This window comes from Neofelis nebulosa, chromosome 8, assembly GCF_028018385.1.
Source record: "Neofelis nebulosa isolate mNeoNeb1 chromosome 8, mNeoNeb1.pri, whole genome shotgun sequence".
Classification (NCBI taxonomy): domain Eukaryota; kingdom Metazoa; phylum Chordata; class Mammalia; order Carnivora; family Felidae; genus Neofelis; species Neofelis nebulosa.
In genome coordinates this window covers 82,460,328-82,480,381 of record NC_080789.1, presented here as the reverse complement: position 1 = coordinate 82,480,381, position 20,054 = coordinate 82,460,328, and the positions used below count along the sequence as shown (strand labels likewise).

Here is a 20,054-nt window from a genome sequence, read left to right as displayed (position 1 = left end):
CGGGGTGGAGTGAGCCTGCTAAACGCCAGGAGATGAAAAGGTGGAGCCGGGGTCGGATCGGTGGGGTGGGGGAGGGTAATTTGCCGACGTAGGGAGAGGAAGGTGAAGTGGGGGGTAGAGGGTGTGGAATAGAAATAGAAAATAAATACAAAATAAAGAAAGAAAATAAAGAGAGGAAAGAGAAGGAGAAGGAAGGAAGGAAGCAAGCAAGCAGGGAAGGAGGAAAGGGAAGGATGGAGGGAGGGAAGGGAGGCTCTGTCTCTATTTGGAGTATGTAGTTTGGGTTTTTGTCTCAAGTATACGGAGTTAGTGAAACCTGACCTGTCAGCTGATGTCCAGGTGGTTGCGAACTTCAATGGACGTAAACATCACTTCAGGAGCCAGCAGTTTTGTGGCCAACCTGTGGAGGTGAACCTTCTCTTAAGTCTCCAAGCCACGCCTCCTGCACTTCCTTAACCCCAACCCAAGGTTTAACCTTCCACCTCGGGAGCCCACCGTCACCATCTCCCAGACGACGTCTGCTGACCCTTAAAGCTCCAGCGGTGACAAATGAAAATGGTGTCAGGAAGCCTTTCCACTCCTCTGTTGTGTTTGTACCCCTCGTCATATCATTTTAGAAGCCTTTTTGCTCTATTTTTCTGGGAGACCTGGAGAAGGCAAACTCGTTTAGGACACTAGCAACCCAATCAAAGAATTGCGACCCGAGGAATCTTAACAGAGCCGGGTTTACAGAAAGGCAGAGGAGCTCAGGACATGCAGAGTGGTGTATTTCAAACTGTGCAACTGACCAAAGCTTAAATTATAGTTCAGAGATGTCTTACAATTCATAGATGGTTTTGGTTGAGACTTACGGACATACAATGGAATATGAAAGAAAAATAAGCTTAATGTTCAAATATGTGTGTTTAGAAAGCCTGCAGGAAAGAAGACAATAGAGTGTTAGACCCAGAATCCAGGAAATGCTAGCACAAGGCCTGTAAGTGTTGAGATAAACTGGACCCAGTCATTGTCCTACCATGCAGCTGACAGATCTCTTTACGTCTGCGTTCTCCTTTGGAAAAGGGTACTTAGCAACTTAGAAATGCCTCCTATATGATAGAAATCCTCCTCTGTCTACACAAATGATGTTACTGTTTGGGGCCTCCAAGGCATTAAACATGAACTATTAAAAGAAACAGAGGTTTCTGTTTATCCAGGGGATTTGTATATGACAATCTATCTATCACTCTCTATGTTGCACAGCCCTCTGCCATACATTTAATGGATGTTCAATTATTGGTCAAAGTCACAAATGTTTTTCCTTGGATTTTGGAACCTTCAAACACTCCTAGTGCAAATGTAAAATGGCACAACACTTTGAAAAACAGTTTAGGACTTCCTCAAAAAGTTGAACACAGAATTTCTATTTAACCCAACATTTCCATCTCTAAGTATATATCCAAGAGAAATGAAAACTTATATGTACACAAAACCTTTACCCAAATACTCATAGTGATTTTATCCATAAAACCCCAAAGTGGAAATTTCCCAAATGACCATCAACTGATGAGTAGATAAACACAAGGGAACATTATTTGACCATGAAAAGGAATGAAGTAGTGATTCATGCTACAACATAAATGAACCTTAAGAAGATTTTGCTAAGTGAAAAAAACCAGACATTGGGATCATATATTATTCTGTTTATAAAAAATGTCCAGAGTACACAAATCTGTGGAGATAAAAAGTAGGTTAGTGGTTACCTAGGGCTTGGAGTAGGTAAGTAAATGGCACAGGATTTCTTTTTGGGGAGATGAAAATGTTCTAAAATAGATTGTGGTGAAGGTTGCACAACTCTATGACTATTAAAACCTATTGAATTGTGCACTTTAAATGGGTGAGTTGTGGTATATGAATTATATCTCAATAAAGCTGTTACAAAAGTCAGTGGAAAAAAATAGTCTCAGGTTGGGGGGAATGGAGAGGAAAACCAGGTAAGTTTAAAAGAGACTCACTGAAAAATCATTCTTCACACTTACACTTGTGTTCAGTGTTTCTTTTCTTTAACTTGACCTTGTCCTTTTGGTCCCACCAGACACCTACTTTGGGCAAGGGTATCCTCATATCTAACTGCCCGGACTGGAAAAAAGGTGTCAGCGTATGACTAAAAAGAATTCAGTGAAACCCCAGGTAGGGTAAAACACATTACTTAATTCCTTACTACCATCTGACTAACTATGCAAAGTAAAAAATGTCCAGCTTCAAATAGAAATCACCTTTTTCTTTTCTTTTTTTTAAAGTAAACTCTACCCCCAGTGTGGGATTGGAACTCCCCACCAGAGATCGGGAGTTGCATGCTGTACTGACTGAGCCAGCGAGGCACCCATAGAAATCATCTTTTTCATCAAATGGCTTCACCAACCTCTTTAGAATCCAGGTACCAAGTCTTATTCCTTTCTCTACCTCTTTCTTCCTCTTCCATTATCTCAAATACATTTTCTTTTTATCTTGCCCCCATCCTTGCTCACCATCCTCATGGCAAGCCAGCACTCTCTCTTTACGAAGTTGATCTGATCAAAACTTTTCACACTTACAATGACACCCCGTTGTCTACATAAAGATTTTCAAAGACCCTAACCCTACTGGAGTGAATATTAGATGTCATGAACATCAGTCCATGTAAATGGATCTCCTGTGCTGGGAATACGAGACACTTCACCATGTCCTAGCATTCTGGGTAGTGTATGATCTGGTCTCCTTTGTTTCTACTCTTCCACTCCTGATGTCCTCATGGAAAGCTAGATTCCCCACATACAAACTGACACTTTCAGTTCCATGTCTTTGAGTGTGATGTTCCCCTCTGTCAGAAATTCCTCTTCCTCCTTCCCTTCTCCCAGCTCTGCCTGTTCAAGCTCTACCTCCCCAGTGAAACTTCCAATACTGCCAAGGCCAAGTTCTTGCTCTTCATGAATTCCCATAGCCAGGCCACCCTGCCCATAACATTTGTTGGCCTCCGGGGCAAGAGTAATTGGAGACCCTTGCAACATAGTCTAAACATTAAAAGTTGCAATTTAAGGTAATAAACTGTTACAGGTGGTACAGGGAGAATTGGCCCACATTTCCAAGTCTTCCCACCGATAGTCCCTACAGGTAGTCATTCCTTGGCCACTCCTTGGGCCACCCCGGCACATACCAGATGTGCAGTCTACACTTGGGAAGATCAATAAAGGCTGGGATGTCAGATACCCAGAACATATTCTAAAAGTGGGAGGAATCTCAGGCTGCTGGTGGGCATGTCTCTTTGGTCCAGAATAGGGCCTTCTAGAACTCAGAGCTCAGGGCAGGAGTCTAAGGTCACATCCTTTTTAAGGTACCATTCAACACTTTCCACCTTGCCTTCTTGTTATTTCCATACACTTGAGCCTTACCAAACTAGAAGCATCTTGAGAATGAGATCAGTGTCTAATTCATGCTTTAGCCTTTATGGGGCTTAGCAGTCCTCATTTAGAGCTTCAATAAATAGTAGATACATAAATGTAGCAATAAATAATTGATGTGGAATTTTTGTAATGCTTAAGTATTTTTATTACCCCTGATAGGATCAATAGTAGATGTCACAAACATCAATTCAGCCAAATGGCATTCAAAGAGTCTCCTGTGCTAAGACTGTGAATCACTTTAGCAAAGGCCCAGTCATACTGCCCTAAAAAATCTATAGGAGAGGTCATAAAGAGAGCATAGTATAATATTTAAAATGTTTACTCCCAAAAGATTGATTGTATTAAAAAATAAGTGTCCAGTAAAATGTTCTTCCATCAGAGATCTTTTCAGGGTGATTTATATTCACTCTTCACTTAGATATCCTCAGTTCAAGACTAGAAGTGAAAGGGATTATTATCCGGGATCCATCAACTGAGTCTTTCATGAATAGCTTTCTTCATTCCCCTGTCTTGTACTAAATATAATTATTTTTAATTTTTTTAAAATGTTTATTTATTTTTGAGAGGGATTGAGAGAGAAAGAGAGAGAGGCAGGGGCAGAGAGAGATGGAGACACAGAATCTGAAGCAGGCTCCAGGCTCAGAGCTGTCAGCAAAGAGCTCCATGCAGAGCTCAAACTCACAGATTCTGAGATCATGACCTGAGCCAAAGTTGGACACTTAACCTACTGAGCCACTCAGGCACCCCTAAATATAATTTTTAATATGTAACCGTTTATTGAGCAGTCGCCTCAATGAGGTACAAATAAAATATTGGTTTTTAAATAACTCCCTTGCAACAATCAAATCTATATGTTCTATTCCTTAATGATATTTCAAGGACAGTCCTTGGATTTAGTTATTTTCAGTTATTAAACATTACACACATACCCCACTCCAGATCAGTTTAAAGTGTTGGTCTCATCTCTTCCAGACTTCCTTAGATAAATGAGGCGGTCATTAATTCCTTTACTCCTGTCCGTGCATTGGAGCTCCTTCCCTGTTGGGATAGGGAAGCAGGATCAGGATGAAATGGGCAAACATATCATTCTGACCTGGGTGTGTGATCTCAGATCCTCTTGACTATTGTTTGTCTGGTCAACACTGACTGGTTGCACTTAGGTAGGTGTCAAATGTTAGCTCTCTGTTGGACACATGAGTGATGTTTTTAGTAGCTCTGAAGGATTTCTGCAGTGCACACTTCTTTGAAGTGGGAGTGCTGTCCCTGGCCTGACTTCTTGCAAACCCCCTTAGCTCCATCACTGACAGTATACCCAAAGGCAGACCACACTCTTGGGTGGAATTCTAGCAAGTGTGGCCTCCTTTTGACCAGGGGAGATTCAGGCAGGGTCTGCCTTATGGTTGTACAAGCTGTGCTGTAGCACGTTGTCCAGTACTTAGAAGGGTCCCATGCTTGGTTTGATGTTTTGCTGGCATGATCTTGAAATTCTTATTTTTGAACAAGAGGTTCCACATTTTCTTTGGCACTGGGCCCTACCAGCCCCAGACTCAGGCAGGCATCCTTACTGCGCCAGAGTGGCCATATAAGATGCTCCACTGCCCCCCACCATCCCATCAATTTTTCCCATTTCTCTCCAATCCTCTTTCCTTTTTCAGACAGATCAACAAGTCTCACATACCAAGTACCAAGCTGCCTCCAATTAGGAGATTCAAGGTCAGAGCTCCTTGTCTCATGAGTACTACCACTCCTTACAGGTTCCCTTCCAAAATATCCTCCACGGAGACAAGAAAAAAGCTCTATGACCCCTCACTACCTCACTAAGCTGAAAATAGACAACTCTTCCAGCTCACCATAATCAATTATATTTTCTATGGAGAATCTATGGATTTGTTCTCTAATAAATATAAATTAGGCATTTATACTTCCTGCTGGGAAATTTGGGGCCAAAAAATGCTTGTGTACTTGAGATCTCCAGATATAAGCTGGAAAACGATAGTGGATGGTATTGGGGAGAATATAGAAAGAGAATCTCATAACTATCCTCACCCACTGTTGTGAGCTAGATCCTGTGGCCACCACCCAAATATCCATCACCTTTCTCCCATGTCCAACAGCCTGAATTAACACCACACTCCAATTCCAAACATGGTTCCTGAGTAGTCTAAACCAACTTTAGTGTGTATAACCATCCGGAGAGTTAAAACACAGATCCCTGGGCCTCATCCCCAGAGATTCTGATTTAGCAGGTCTGGGGTGGAGCTTACTAGCATTTCTGAAAGGGGAACTGTATTTGGCCACAGGTAGGAGGCAAGGTTGAAACAAGCATTCACTAACGGGAGGCCTTGCTGAGAAAATGTCTTATTTTTCTTTCTTTTTTTTTTTTTTCAATGTTTATTTATTTTTGAGAGAGAGAGGAAGTGAGCTGGGAGGTGCAGAGAGAGAGGGGAACAGAGGATCTGAAGCAGGCTCCATGCTGACAGCAGAGAGCCCAACGTGGGGCTCAAACCCATGAACTGTGAGATCATGACCTGAGCCAAAGTCAGATACTCAACCAACTGAGCCACCCAGGAGCCCCTCATTTTTATTTCAAAATAATCTCAAACACAGAAAAGTTACACGGAGAGTACACAACTTTGACCCCAAATCAGCATTTTTATAATTTGTCATGTCTGTTTATCATTGTCTTGCTCTACACACACACACACACACACACACACACACACACACACACACACAATTTATTTTCAGAATTATTTGAATGTAGGTTGAATACATCATACCCATGTACGTCTTAATAATTCATGTATTTCTAAGAACAAAGAGATTCTCTTACACACTAGTCCCCCCGATACATTCCAAGACCCCCAGTGGATGCTTAAAGCCACAGATATTACCATACCCTATATATGCTATGTTTTTTCATATACATACATACATACATACCTATGATAAAGTTTAATTTATAAGTTAGGCACAGTGAGACATGAACAATGACTAATAATACAAGACCAATTATAATAATATATTGTAATAAATTTATGTGAATATGGCATCTTTCTCACAAAATACCCTATCATACCATACTTACACTTTTTCTTCTTGTGATGATGTGACATGACAAATGCCTATGTGATGAGATGAAGTGAGGTGAATGACATAGGCATAGTGACATAGTGTCGGGCTACTGACCTGATGATTTGTCAGGAAGATCATCTGCTTCTAAACTACAGTTGACCATGGGTAACTGAAATCATCATGGAAAATGAAACCAGGGATAAAGGGGGAACTACTGTATATTCAGAGTACAACAATCAAGTTCAGAAAATGTAACATTGATCTAAAACTTTAATCTATTACCCATATTCCAATGTATCCATTGTCCAAACGGTGTTCTTTAAAGCAGTTTGTTCCTCTGGCACAGAACCCCATTCAGGATCACATGTAGCATTTAGTTGTCAAATCTCCTTAGTCTCTTTTCATCTGTACCAATTCCCCAGCCATCCTTTGTCTTTAGTGACATTGCCATTTTTTAAGAATACAGGCCCTTTATTTGTAGGATATTCCTAAATTTGGATTTGTCTTGCATCTCTTCATAATTAGATGAAGTTAAGCATTTTCAGTCAGAATACTATATAAGTGATGATGTCTTCTTCCCCAGGTACCATCTGCCCCCCTTGTGATGATATTAATTTTAACCACTGTCAAAGACAGTGTGTAGGATAGGAGTTTAGGAATAATCTCAAACCAGATCTCTTTTTAAGGTATGGTTCATAAGAAACAATCTGTTAGCCTGGGAAAACTCTGGAAATGCAGGCCAATCTCAAAGCAGCAGCAAGTCTAATTTTCCTGCCAAGAATGCCGTCCAGCCCATCTCCTGACCCTTAACCTCTCTGTTTCCAAAGCTGGAGTATGACATCAGTCTACTTTATTTCCCTACCTGCAGAGGCCAAACAGCAAGCTCCCCAAGTGGAGCCTTTGAAGTTCCTCCCACTAGACTAGATGTGAGTGTCAACCACCACCTTCTCCCCTCCACACCCGAGTCCTCTCCCATGCACTGAGGTGGGGCAGGACAGAACACAGACACAACTCATTACAAAGCACTTGCCATCAGAAAATTCTCTCTTATCTCCAACAGCTCAACTGTTTTATATCTTTGGTCTGGGAGCAGGGTTTTTAAGCATTATAGCCCCAGTTTTCAAATATTTTCTTTTAAAATTTGCATCTTGGTCTCATTGTATTTTGATGGCGCCAATGAGACTCCCAAATTAGCATCCTATTAAACTTCCAACTTATTTGATAGGGTCGTAGCTCTTAGAGGTATTTACACTACTTGCCATTGAATTGCTCATGGCCTCGTTCCGATAACAAAGAAGAATGGAAATTTTAAAGAAAAATATATGGATATTTCAAATCTTGCCTACTTCAATTTACAATGATTCTTCCTAAATATAATTTCATGCTTCCATCTATATATCAGGATAGCATTTATCAATCACTTCAGAGGATCTCATACCTCTATACCAAAATTTTTAAGAATGCAACATCACATAGAGCTGATTTTAGTTTTAATTTGCCTTTTGCCAGTCTTTACCAAAAGAATAATCACCAAGGTTTCATTTTCCTTAACTATAAAATGAGGGAAATAATGGTGCCCACCTCCTACGCTCCTTGTGAGGTTTAAATTAGAAAATACACTTAAAGGGCTTGGCACGTTACCTGCCACAAAGTAAGTGCTCAATAAATGCTAATTATTTTTGTGATTATCATTATCTGAGAGAAAAGCAATACTGAAGGTCATAAGAAAACCAAGTATCAGAGATATTGTGACCCATTCAAGAGGACACACTAGTGACTGAGCCAGCACTAGCCTGTCTCCAGAGACTCTGAGTCAACAGCTCTTTCATTTACACATCAGTCCCTTCAGTAAACAGTAGTAAATGCTTGATAACTATTGAAATTTTGATCTCTTTCAGGGAGATTTGGATTTTTTTTAAAGTCTATAAGAGAAAGAAATCTAATTTTTAACAGGAAAATTTCAGACATAATAGGGAAAACAAGTTTTGAGACCAAAAGAAAGAGAAGTGGCTAAATTTCCAGCCTGGTGTTACAAAACCACCCAAAAATGTCACATGGGACCTCTGCCTTCTACAAGCTGACAGCTTTTATCTCTTCACGGAAGGGAGCAGATAAAACCCATACGGAAAACAGCCATCTGACACCAGAGAACGCTGTCATGCTTGCAGTCCCCTGGGTGATAAGGGGGAAGATGTACTCCAAACTTTGACCATCCCTCACCTCTTACAAACTTCTGGTGATCATAAGAAGGGCAGCTTGCCCTGTTAAGGTCCTAACATGCAAATTAAGAGAGACTTCTTAAACTGTAGTCCAGGTGCTAAGATCCCCCAGGATTTCTGAGCAGTCACTCTTAAATGATTACTTTAGTATTTTAAACTGTCTTGATGAAGGGAAACAGACAAATAAAGCTAAACTCACCAGTAGTAAATGTCCATGGGAATAAAAGATTTGAGAACAAGTCTTGGTAGAGGGGAAAGATATAGACTGTGAGGAAGGAAACTAACATATATTAACAACATTCATGTTTGAATCTCTGTGCGGAGCACTCTTCATACAATATGTAATAACCTCCAGGAGATAATCGCTATTTTAACCCCATTTTTTAAATGTTTATTTTTGAGAGACAGGGGGCAGAGAATCAACAGTGGGCTCTGCACGGGTAGCAGAGAGCCTGACATTGGGCTCAAACCCACAAATCTCAAGATCATGACTTGAGCTGAAGTCGGATGCTTAACCGACTGAGCCACCCAGGCTCCCCATCCCCATTTTATAGCTGAAGAAACTGAGACTTAGAGAAACTAAGGAATCTATCCAAGATCCCCCAATTAGTAAGATACATGGAGAGAAAAGAGAAGATAGCACCATAAATCAGATAAGGGCAAAACCAGGGAAGATACTCAGAAGTCTTTTTTCCCACCCCCAGCCTCTTCCCCAAGTTTGCCTTGGTTTCCTCTCTTAAGTGTATATGGTAGGAATTGTAGTTCTGTGGGCTTGCTGTGTGCATTATTTCAGGCATATACCTCCTGGTTACCCAACGAAAACATGGGTTTGCTCAAGGCAAGAGCTCTGTCCTGTACTTCTCTTGCATATCCCCTCACACCCACACACAGTGCTGAAGTCATTAGTGCTCTTGAATCCCGGTCATGCTGACTCCATTCCATGATCTGCTTAGGGCAAATGCTCTGGAAATGGGATCTTTCCATGGGCTTTTCAGTCTTTTTAAGTCATTTGGTGGTATGCGGGCCAAATAAATATCTGAAGGGCTAAGAGGAGCAAGATGAGTGTTTATTTAAATGATAGGCACATTTACAAAGCACCAAAGGAGTAAACTTCAGAGAGGTCAGAAGCTTGGGCCTCCTGAGGCGTGCTTCTGGAAATGTGACTTGCATTTAACCAGTCTCAGAGCAAACTCCTTAGAGGATGGGGAAAGGATGGGGCGCCTGGGTGGCTCGTCGGTTAAGCGTCCGACTTTGGCTCGGGTCATGATCTCACGGTCCGTGAGTTCGACCCCCGCGTCAGGCTCTGTGCTGACAGCTCAGAGCCTGGAGCCTGTTTCAGATTCTGTGTCTCCCTCTCTCTCTGCTCCTCCCCTGTTCATGCTCTGTCTCTCTCTGTCTCAAAAATAAATAAACGTTAAAAAAAAAAAATTTAAGAGGATGGGAAAAGGGAGGGGGGTAGGCTGGGGTGGCAGTGCTGTACCAGCTACGTGTGCAGGCAGGCATATGGCCACAGTCTTCAGGCCTGATTATTTGTAAGAATTAGATATATGATAGAGGACATCAAAAAGCAATGAGAAAGCATAAGATTACTCAAGAAATAATGTTGAGGTGATTATTTACTTATACCAGTTTTGTACAGTTTTAGGATATCACATAATATGTTAAGATAAAAATAAATTTAGGTGCGGGTGCCTGGGTGACTCAGTGGGTTAAGCGACCAACTCTTGGTTTTGGCTCAGGTCATGATCTCACAGTTCCTGAGATAGAGGCCACATTGGGTTCCAAATTGGGATTCTCTTTCTTCCTCTCTGCCTCTCCCCTGCTCTCTCTCTCTCTCTCTGTCTCTAAATCAATTAATTAAGTAAGTAAATAAGTAATTGTTCAGGTGAATATATTATTACCCAATATTTCTAAAATATCCCCCCCAAAATTGAATTTAAATTTAGCACTCTATGAATAAGTGATTTCTTAATTTAGAAATACATATGCCTTAATATAAAAATATAAAGCAATATATCAAGTAAGTGCGTTTCATACAACTTTTAATTTTTATGTCAAAACTCTAATAAAATTAAAAAGTAGACAACAAAATGAGAAAACTTTGCAACAACTGTTATATGCAAAAGATTGATTATAGGAAAGAAATCAAAGTAATATAATAGTGAGATATCATTTCTCATGTATCAGATTAGCAAAATCTTTTTTATTATAGTAACCAATGCTGATATTGAAACAGCCAATCTCATATCTTCTACAACCATTTTAAATGGCAAAATGGAACTACTGAATATATCCTAAGGATAGAATCCTATATTTGAAAAATACTTTATTCACAATTGTGTTTATCATAATATGAATAATAATAAACCTTGGTGGTAAAGTAAATATTGCACAATAGCAAATGTAAGCTGTAGCAGCTGACATAATATGTAGCCAATAATTCTTATTAAGAATACGTAATAATATATAAAACGACTTATATCATGACTTTAAAAGCAGGATAAGGGCATCTGGGTGGCTCAGTCAGTTGAGTATCTGATTCTTAATTTCTGCTCAGGTTATGATCTCATGATTCATGAGATCAAGCCCTGGGTCAGGCTCTGCACTGATAGCACAGAACCTGTTTGAGATTCTCTCTCCTTTTCTGTCTGCCCCTCCCCTGCTCTCTCTCTCTCTCAATAAATATATAAACAATTAAAAACAAATAAGGGCGCCTGGGTGGCTCAGTCAGTTAAGTGTCCGACTTCAGTTCAGGTCATGATCTCACAGTTTGTGAGTTTGAGTCCTGCGTCAGGCTCTGTGCTGACAACTCAGAGCTGGAGCCTGCTTCAGATTCTGAGTCTCCCTCTCTCTGCCCCTCCCCAGCTTGCACTCTGTCTCTCTCTCTCTCAAAAATAAACATTAAAAAATTTTAAAAATAAATAAAAATAAATAAAAAATAAAAGCAAGATAAAAGTTCATACTGAGTATGGTCACTAAAATGTAGGAAAAATAAACAACAAAAAAAAAGACTTGCATGATAAAACTATGGGTAATATTTTTTTTACTTTTCTAATATTTTAGAGAGTATATGTTACCTTTTAAATGGAAAATAAAAACACAGAAATAAATGACATCTTTTAAGTTGAAAAATTCGAAAGAAGAAATTATGAGAAAGATTTTTCTTTTTTTTTTAATTTTTTAATGTTCATTTATTTTTGAGAGAGAGAGAGAGACAGAGTGTGAGCGGGGGAGGGGCAGAGAGAGGGAGACACAGAATCCAAAACAGGCTCCAGGCTCTGAGCTGTCAGCACAGAGCCCGACATGGGGCTCAAACTCACCAACTGTGAGATCATGATCTGAGGCAAAGTCGAATGCTTAACCAACTGAGCCACCCCGGTGCCCCATGAGAAAGATTTTTCAAACAAAGTCTAAGTTAACACAGCAGAGTGAAGGCAGGACAGTAGAAGATGAAATTATCAGATTCGGTTGTGCAGCATACATGCTTGGAAACTTTTGGTTGTGGTGTTTTAATTAATCTTTTCCTATTAATGCACACTTTCAAGAAAATGTTGATCATGTTCTATGTAGTGAGGTCATTAGTAGAGCACATACCTTCAAAGCATTTAAGTAACTCAGTTTTTGCTGGGCCAGTCTTCTGTCATCTTTCTGAACATCTCAGTAGAGACAGGTGCCAAGTGAAAATTCAAGAAGCCTGTAGAATTCGAATCCACCCTTCTTGGCAGAAATGGATTTAAGACCGGAATACCGTTGTCCATAACAACCTTATCAGTGTTTGGAGTCTGCTTATTTCTGGGTACCATGTTCCAGGAAACTTGTTCCCATTTTTTTGCCTTAGCTATGGGCCTTGGGCTAAGCCTGATCTCCACTGCAATCTCTGCTTATCAAACTGGAACAGGCATGATATTGAATACACCTTGCAATAAATGACACAGAAATATTGATAGATAAAATGCTAAACTCTTTTCAATGGGAACCTCGTACAGATATTCAAATATGTGGGCCTAAACTCAGCTCAATCAGATTGTATCGCTCTTAAGAATGCTTTAAGACACTTGAACTAATCTAATCTAGTATCTTTCCTGTAGAAGTGAAGTTTACACTACAGAACACTGTTTGCCTTCAAATACTAACCCATCACAGCTGCTTCACTCTGACTTTCATTTCCCGGAAAGGATGGACACCTGCCTAAGACGTCACTTCTTACCCATGTTTGTATGTAAACTATGCTATCACAACACCAAGTTTTGAACACATGCTCACTTCCTTGTAGACTGTTTAAGGGTCTGTCTTTGCATTATAGAATTTATGAGAGAATGTATAAATGGCAGTGGGTAGGACCAGAGGCTGGCCAAGGAGTAGTGGTAGAAAGTTTAGGAAAACTTGTTAACAGCATCTGTTCTGTTTACTTCTGATGAACATGCTAATTTACTCACAGGTTACAATTCTTCCATTCCCACAGCATTTGAAATATCCTTCCCATATGTCTAATACTAATACCTTAGTATTTGTTAATATTATGCCGTCTCCTCAAATACACAGGCATACACATGCCCATGAAAATTTGTACCATATTGGTTTTTCAGCAGCTGTATTACAAGTCTACATTAACTTTACATTCTTAGGGTTTTATCATCTGTCTTGCAGTCATTAGAATTTTCTTCCAACTTAACATTTACATGACCTTTTTTTTCCTTCACAGACTTTCGTGTTGTCAGCCCTATTCTTAGACCAAAGACAGGGATATGGGGAGAGAGGAGATGTCATTTTCTCTACTCTGACCCCTGCTGCAACATAGCCCACCAATCCAGGTGACATCATCCACCAGCACCATTCATGTTTATTTCCAATAGAGCTTTTGTCCTTTCTCAAGAGCCCTGTGAAGGTTTACGTTGCATTAGATGCTTTCATGTTGCTCCACTTCTGGGTAATTACCCATTTCTTCCACCAAATTGATGGAAATATCAGCCTCTATTTTTCCACCCCCAAAACTCAGTCTCTCTGTGCTCTTGTCATCCATGACTAGGTCAACCTGGAACCAATAAGACAGGGTTTGGAAACAAACTAATTGTGTTGTATTCACCTAAAAATGTTCTTAAAAAGCAAGTAGATATGAACACTTTAGATGCTTTATTTTTTTTAATGTTTATTTATTTTTGAGACAGCAAGAGACAGAGCACGAGTGGGGTAGAGAAAGAGAGAGGGAGACACAGAATCTGAAGCAGACTCCAGGCTCTGGGCTGTCAGCACAGAACCGGACGTGGGGCTCAAACTCATGAACCACAAAATCATGACCTGAGCTATGGTCAGATGCTTAACCACTTGAGCCACCCAGGTGCCCCTTAAATGCTTTAAATATAACCATTTATTCAAAGTTAAAGGGACATACTAGCATTTTATTTATTCCACAAATCTTTATTGACCACCTACTATGTGCCAGGAACTATGCACATAGTTATTCCAGAAACTGTTTCTGCCCTCAAAAACTTTGACGTAAACATCCATTAGAAAGTGCCTCCTGTTTTTGTAAGCCATGTAAAATTGGATAGGTATTAAGAAAAAGGAAAACACTGATATTAAATATCTTGTGAATGTTATGCTCCGGTTCATCATGCTTGCAGATGGAATTCTAAAATCAGAATCAAGGTAAAATTTGAATGAAGTAGGAAAAAATTACCCTTTAAACATTAGAATCTAATCAAGAACTGTCATACACTCAGCGTCCAAGTTATGAGGTCAGTCAAACAGAGGGAGGAGTATATGAACAATTCCCTTCTCAGGAACTACACCCACTGAGAGGCAGATGAAATCTCCCCCACACAAGTTGCTATTTTCCTCTTTATTTTCTGGACAAAATGTTAAATTTTCAGTTAAACTGGATTATATTTTAACTTCACAATAAAAACTAAGCTCGTGAGCTTCTTCGACTGTCACTTATCTCTGATAGGGATATTTTGTCACGTATGTTATTAAGAAATAATTTAAGGGGGTTGCCTGGATGGCTCAATTGGTTAAACATCCCAACTTCAGCTCAGGTCATGATCTCACAATTTGTGAGTTTGAGCCCTGAGTCAGGCTCTGTGCTGACAGCTCAGAGCCTGGAACCTGCTTTGGATTCTGTATCTCCCTCTCCCTCTGTTCCTCCCCCACTCCCTGTGTGTGTGTGTCTCTCTCTCTTTCTCTCTCTCTGAAAAATGAATAAACATTAAAAAAAGAAAGAAATAAATCATTTGACAGAAGGATGAGAGTTTAGAAAATTGGTACTCTGAGGGAGAAAAATCAAACCATATATTGTTACCCATGAACAATATGCATAATGGCACGTGCCCACCAAAGCATACATTTAAAAAATCCTAGAAACATATATTGTTAAGATAATTATTAATTATAGAGACTCTCAAGGATAAAAAGGCAGATGTCATAGTTTAAATGAAAATTAAGGGATGTCAAATATTTTTACATTAAAAATATCTTAGGGGTGCTTGGCTGGCTCAGTCGGTGGAACGTGTGATTCAATCTTGGGGTCATGAGTTCAAGCCCCATGTTCAGCATAGAGCTTACTACAAAATAAAAAAAAAAAAAAATATATATATATATATATATATATATATATATATATATACACACACACACACATATATATACATTATATATAATATATAAATATAAATTATATATTATATATAAATACGTATGTATATATATATAATGTATATGTTTATATATATTTACATGTAAATATTAGGTCAATAAAGTGGCTAACCAAAAAGGTTGAACATCTGTATAAACAGTATTTTCTATATAAAAAAGCCAAACACGTTTTATTATCTGTTTCCATCATTTATCCCAAATTGAAATAGATTCATAAGTTTTCTGTGTGTGAATTTCTTACAATTAAATACTATTCTGGTGATATATCTTGATACTTAACAGATGTGTTTTATCAGTTCTAAAGAAGACAAAAGTGGGAATTTTTTAAATTACATACACTTAAAACTTATAGAAAGAGAAAGAAATGCAAAAGGAATATAAGGGAAAGGAAGAGGAGACTTTAAGAGGGGTAATAATGGAGGGAGGAAGACAATGTATCTCAGGATGCAAGAAATACAGGGATGGAAAAGAAAGGAGACGAGGGAGGTGATATACTCTGAATCTCACTGTTTAGAAACTGGATGAGGGAAGAAGTCTCACTGGCCAGTTTGAGGGTGGCACTGAGGACAGACAAGGGGTTTTGCCCTGCTTCCAGTTAGGGCTCCAAAAGGAGGCTGTCTCTCAAGCAATTGTCAGCCACACTAATAGGATAGCAGTATGTCATGGCAGAGAAAAAATAGCAATCCCGTGGAAATGGACAGAGAAGGAAGTTTGAGAGCAGGTCCCAGAGTTTCTAGTCCATGTGGTATAGATGGAAGCCCAAAGTGCTGATTCTAAAGGTAAGAATGTGAAGGCATGTGAGCTGAGACGCAGTGGGGCTGCTACAGGGCCACTGTACAAATCACTTTCCGCTCTGGTGAAGGGTGAGATGATCCATAATCCACTAGGCTAGTGGCCAGATGGAGAACAGGGCAGAAACTCGGAGGGAACCGTAGTGAGCAAGATGATGCCAAGTCAGTCAAGGAGAACCAATGAGATCCAGTCAAGCTAAGTGAGTTACAATGAGTTACAGACCTCAGTCAAGAATGCCAACAGAGCCAGCAGCAACCTGGCAGACAAGAGACATTACCACAGAGAACAGAGAAGCCAGAATACAGAACAAGGAAACCCTCCCCCCAAAGCCACAAGGTCACAAAACCACATCCTGCCAGGTGAAATCTAAAAGGCCAAACATTTGACATGTAGCTAAAGAGATTATTTAAATGTATGTAACTGGATCAAATTTTCAACAGAAATGGACAGAAGTCAGCTTTGTCCTAGTCATCCAGCAGGTGGAGTGTTGATGAAGATCAGATCAGCCTTAGACAATTAAGTTTTATTTTTCTTTTTAGCTTTTTTTATTTTTATTTTACAAGTAACCTCTATCCCCAGTGTGGAGTTGAACTCATGACCCTGAGACCAAGAGTCACCTATTCTACCAACTGAGCCAGCCAGGAGCTGCTCTTTTTAGCTTTTTTTTTTTTTTTTTTTTTTTTTTTGAGATATAATTGACATAAAACGTTGTATAAGTTTAAGATGTACAATGATATGATACAATGAAATTTTAGAGAAATAAAGGAACTACATTTCCTCTGCATCTCTGATTTGCAGCGTAAGTAAATATGGGGCCCCCCAAAATATGACTTCTCTGCTTATTAGTCAATGTACGGTATTTGATGATGCCAAACTCTGTTGTTTCTGAGCATTTGCAGAGAAATAAAGAATATGCTTCATGAACCTTCTTTGATCTCTGCAGCCAGAAGCAATCCATCTCTCTTCTGAATTTTCATAGCAGATCAGTTCTTGAAATGTGGCCCCTAGACATCGGAACTTGTTAGAAATGCAAATTGTTGGACCCTATCCCAGATCTATTGCAGCAGGAACTTGGGAGGGGAGGCGGCAATCTGTATTTTAACAAATCATTTAACAAGTATCAGAATATTTGCTAACATTTGAGAACCACTGTCAGCACTTTGTACCTCTTTTATGAGATCTATTACATTCTAGCATTATGGTTTTAGTTTTACTGTCCTGTGGCTCCCAGGTTAGAATATTTTATCTCATCAGACCATAAATATGCATTAATCATCCTTGTCACAGTCATTACCAAGCCCCTGAGTTATCCTTCTCAATTCCTTGCAGATTTACCTCTGGGCTCATTGTTACTTTTGCTAACACTTCTCTGGTCATAACTCATAATACTTTCAATATCTATGTAAATGGTCTTTCTCACATCCTGGCTTCCAACTTAATTCACCCCAAGTCCTCTTCTTCGCTTCAGCTGCTCACTCTATAAGCATGCCATCAGTCCTATCATTACCAATGATTACAACCTACAATATCATTCCTTTTTTAATGTTTTTTAATGTTTTTATTTCTATTTGAGAGAGAGAGAGAGAGACAGTGCATGAGTGGGGGAGGGACAGAGAGAGAAGGAGACACAATCTGAAGCAGGCCCCAGGCTCTGAGCTGTCAGCACAGAGCCCGATGTGGGGCTTGAGCTCACAAGCCATGAGATCATGACCTGAGCCGAAGTCGGATGCTTAACCAACTGACCCACCCAGGTGCCCCCCACAATATCACTCTTAAGCAGCTTACTCCCTTACTGCCATCTACTTCCTATCTTTCTAACTAACTACAGCTTTAAATCCCCATAATCACACTGACCCACCACGAATCCATGGTAACCTGCCTCTCACCGGTCCTACTTTCCTGTCTTATTCAGTTGGATCAGAACTGATCGTTATAACCATTTCCATGCACTATTCTCAACTCTCCTCATCATCTCTTTTTGTGTTATTCACCTAGTAAAACTCCAATCCTGGTCAAAGCCAACGCTCAGCTTGCTCTCTACCTGCACTGCTGATGTACAGTACCAGAGAAAAATGTAAGACTACACCGACCGTCTCATTCTAAATACATAACTACTGGACCTCGAGGGAATGTGGCAGTCATAACATGCTCTCTGAATCCGTTCGTTCCTCCAGTCTTCTAGATGACTACTTCAAACCTTCTGCTCTTTCTCCAAATGCCAACAGCTCCCGCCCAAACCTTACTCCCATCCTGCTGATAGCCTTGCCACTTATTTCAATGAGAGAATAGAAGCAATTTAAACAAAGCTTCCGAAAGCACCTGCCAACGCATCTATGTCATTTCCTGTGCCTTCTGTCCTCTTGTTATGAACTCACTCCTTACAGAAAATCTTCCGAACAGTTGTGCACATTTTCCGCCTTAAATTTTTCTCCTCCCATTAATTCCTGGAACCCTTTGGCTTTTCCCCATTAATCCACTGAAGCCACTCTTGTCAAAATCACCTGTGACCTCCATGATGCTAAATCAATGGTCTTCTGTCTTCATCTTTCTTGTCCTATCAGCAGCATTGTACACAGTTAATCACTCCCTTCTGTTTGATATATTTTTTCCATCTGGCTTCCAGGACACCATACTCTCCTGACGTACCTTACATTTCATCGCCTACTTCTCAAACTTTATTGGCTCCTTCTTGTATCCCGAACAGCTAAACAAAGGAGGACCCCAGGGCACAGACATTGAACCTCTTATCAGTCTAACTTTACTCACAAGTTTTCCACTCCAAGATGGATTCCAAAGTCTACATCCATCTGCCTACACATCCAGACTTGTTTGTCTAATAGACAACTTTCAGTCGACTGGCCAGCAGCATTTGACACAAGATTGCTCAGGCTGCTGTATGAAAAAAGGATTCAAGGGGATCAAGAAATGATATAGGAACACTAGTGAGAAGGCTAAGGCAAAAAGTAAGGTCCAGGTAAAAAGTACTATTGGTGTGACCTCTAGTTGTGGTAGACATGAAGAACAGTGGAACCATTTAAAATTAGATTAAAGGTGGAGTCAAAGGACTTGATGATGGATTGGAGGGAGGTGGGGAGGAAGAGAAAAAATTGTTATAAGAGACATTATCTCCTAATGTTCAAGGTCGTGACAAACTCTCAGAAAAATAAACCAAATTGTCCTGTGGGAAGGTATGTCAGAAGGGTAGTAGAATGATACTAACTCTCTAAGGCCAGTTATTTCCTAACAATCTCTTAAAGAACATAACACAGTTATATTTTTCATGTAATGCCCACTAATTGCTTATCCAGCCAGTAATAAATGCAGAACTTCATCTCAGGAGAAAAGTTTCACATACAAATATGTAAATATCTGATTAAAAAAATGAAAAGAACTCTGAGGAGACTCAGGAAATGGATAAGCTCGTGACTGTCATGAAGGCACAACTGAGCGCTTGTGATCACTGTACCCAAGTTCCAAGACATCTGCCTTTAAACATGAAACTGTTTAGGGGTGCCTGGGTGACTCAGTGGGTTAAGCATCCACCTTGGGCTCAGGTCATGATCTTGCCGTCTGTGAGTTTGAGCCCGATGTCAGGCTCTGAGCTGACAGCGTGGAGCCTGGAGCCTGCTTCGATTCTGTGTCTCCCTCTCTCTCTCTCTCTCTTCCCCTCCCCTGCTCTCCCCCTCTCTCTCTCTCTCATAAATAAATAAACAGTAGAAAAAATTTTTAATTTTGTTAAAAAAAACCATGAAACTGTTTATTGTACATGAGGTAAAAGGGCAATAAATGCTCGTACACTGATTGTCTCAAGCTGAATGCAACCAATTTTTAGATGGCACAGTAAGAATTCTGAAATCGTTTTATTTTTCTCTTTTTATGGGAGCAAAAATAACCCTAG

At 39.9% G+C, this 20,054-nt stretch overlaps 1 long non-coding RNA gene across 1 annotated transcript; it reads left to right on the top strand.

Annotated features, from left to right (window-relative positions):
- The first annotated feature begins 201 nt into the window (after nt 1-201).
- Nucleotides 202-19,840, top strand: LOC131519846 (uncharacterized). Its single transcript, XR_009265829.1, has 4 exons — nt 202-408; nt 2,075-2,169; nt 2,280-2,416; nt 18,780-19,840. It is a non-coding gene; the product is annotated as an uncharacterized LOC131519846 (long non-coding RNA).
- Nucleotides 19,841-20,054: the final 214 nt, after the last annotated feature.